The sequence below is a fragment of the Colobus angolensis genome, unplaced genomic scaffold (genome assembly GCF_000951035.1).
Source record: "Colobus angolensis palliatus isolate OR3802 unplaced genomic scaffold, Cang.pa_1.0 Scaffold3, whole genome shotgun sequence".
Taxonomy (NCBI): domain Eukaryota; kingdom Metazoa; phylum Chordata; class Mammalia; order Primates; family Cercopithecidae; genus Colobus; species Colobus angolensis.
In genome coordinates this window covers 25,118,985-25,121,349 of record NW_012116265.1, presented here as the reverse complement: position 1 = coordinate 25,121,349, position 2,365 = coordinate 25,118,985, and the positions used below count along the sequence as shown (strand labels likewise).

General features: G+C 42.2%; 1 protein-coding gene across 7 annotated transcripts in view; it reads left to right on the top strand.

The window, feature by feature from the left end:
• The window catches only part of EXD2 (exonuclease 3'-5' domain containing 2), a 56,938-nt gene that overhangs the window by 16,890 nt on the left and 37,683 nt on the right, over positions 1 to 2,365 (top strand). For 4 of the 7 annotated variants that reach the window (XM_011949679.1, XM_011949683.1, XM_011949681.1 and 1 more), the window contains exon 2: positions 2,075 to 2,158. The exons of the other annotated variants lie outside the window; for them this stretch is intronic. The gene's annotated coding sequence lies outside the window, so the exon portion shown is untranslated. The remainder of the gene's footprint in view (positions 1 to 2,074; positions 2,159 to 2,365) is intronic. 7 annotated transcript variants of the gene reach the window in all.

Genomic DNA, 2,365 nt, shown 5'->3' with positions numbered 1-2,365 from the left:
GGGTTTCACCATATTGGTCAGGCTGGTCTTGAGCTCCTGACCTCAGGTGATCCACCTGCCTCGGCCTCCCAAAGTGCTGGGATTACAGGCATAAGCCACCGCACCCAGACGTGTTTTCTCTTAATAATACCCCAACTCGGCCAGGTGTAGTGGTTCATGCCTGTAATCCTAGCACTTTGGGAGGTTGATGTGGGCAGATCGCTTGAGCTCAGGAGTTTAAGATCAGCCTGAGCAACCTGATGAAACCCTGTTTCTACCAAAAATACAAAATATTAGCTCGGGTGTTGGAGCTCAGGAATTTGAGACCAGCCTGGGCAACTCGGCAAAACCCCGTTTCTACTAAAAATGCAAAATGTTAGTTGGGGTGCTGTCATGCGCCTGTGGTTGGTCCAGCTACTTCGGGGGTTGAGGTGGGAGGATCACTTGAACCCAGGAGGTCAAGGGTGCAGTGAGCTGAGATCGTGACACAGCACTCCAGCCTGGGTGACAAAGTGAGGCCCTGTCTCAAAAAAATAAAAATAAAAACAATATCTCCACTCTTTCCTCAAGTCCAAGCCATTTGTATACCTGTATGTGCTTCACCTGCCAGTGTTATCTCAGTCTTCGTAACTTGTTCGTTATGTGTATTTTTCCTTGGCTAAATCATGAATTTTTTGAAGGCAGATCGTGCCTTTCAACTCTTTTTACCCAGGGTCTATCACAGTGTCTGACTTATATAATGTGTTACATAAAAGTTTGCTGAATGAATCCTCTGGCTGGAAAAGAAAAATACATGCAGTTCGCAAAACCTCTCCAAATAAAAATGAATTAATAAAAGCATATGTTAGGAGATGTTATTTTCTCTGAAAACAGATACTCAGTTTTGTACATAAAATTATGTTTAAGTTGAGAGGGAAGTATAATCAAGATGCAAATTGGCCTCAATATATGAAACATTTGGCTGAAACAGACAAGATGAAATTTAGAAGAAGCATTTTTGATTTAAGTGCAAAATATAAATTACAAATATTTAAAATGGAGAACCTGATTTGGCGTCAGTGAATTTTAATTTACTGCAAGCTTTATATGACCCAACAATGAGATTCTGTTATGAAAAAATATATCATTTCATACAGCATTAATAAAATATAGGGTCCAACTGCTGGGAAGTAATACTGTCACTGTAGCCTGCATCAGTTAGACCGTGTCTCAAGTTTGTTTGTTTTTTTGAGACAGGGTCTCACTCCTGTCGCCTAGGCTGGACTTTAGTGGCGTGATCACGGCTTACTGTAGCCTTGACTTCCCAGGCTCAGGTGATTCTCCCACCTCAGCCTCCTCAGTAGCTGGGACTATAGGTGTGTGCCACCATGCGTGGCTAATTTTTTGTAAATTTTTTTTTTTTTTTTTTAGTAGAGATGTGATTTCGCCATGTTGCCCTGGGTGCTCTTGAACTCCTGGCACTAGCTACTTCGGGGGTTGAGGTGGGAAGGGTTCAAGCAGTCCACCTACCTCAGGCTCCCAAAGTGCTGGAATTACAGGCCTGAGCCATCATGCCTGGCCTCAAGTATTGCGTATAGACCTAAATGCCACATTTGAAGAGATACATTGACAAACTTGGAACTGCGCAGAAGGCCTTGGCCAGGAGAGTCTATAAACCAGTTCACAGGAAGACTATAAGGGGAGTCTCAGAGCCCTCTTTACCTATTTAACAGGCTTTAAGGAGGGAGTAAACACTTGTCATTGCAGAGGCTATCAAAGAGGGCAATTTGTAAGTAGGCAGCTTTTACAGAACGCAAGGACTTTCAACAAAAACTGCCTCTAAAGGTGATGAACTCAGATACTGGAAGTATTCAGAGACTAGGTCATGATCTGTCGGGATTATCTTGGAAAGGATTCTTGAATTGGATGGGAGCTGAACTTGACTCCAAAATTTTAACTCTGATTCTTTGATTTCCTTCAATAGAAGTTCTGTGGTTTTGTAGTAAAAGCTAACATTTATAGAATCCTAATGTTCCAGCCCATATACTAGGTGAATTTTATTGATTTTACTTAAGCCTCACAGTAATCATGCATAATAGGTATACCTGTTTCATAGATGAGGAGACTGTCCTTCCTGTCTCACAGATGAGGAAACTGAGGCTTAGGGAAGTTTGGTAAATTGCCTAAGTTCCTACAGCTAGTGAGTAAGAGAGGCTGGATTTAAACCTAGGCTATTTGATGTTAGGGCTTGTGTTGTCTACCATATACTACTTTCCAAACACTTTAAACATAATCATTTAACTCATTAAAGTATGATTTAGAGTATTCGAGTGGGGGGGGGCGGAGCAAGATGGCCGAATAGGAACAGCTCCAGTCTCCAACTCCCAGCGCGAAGGACACAGAAGAC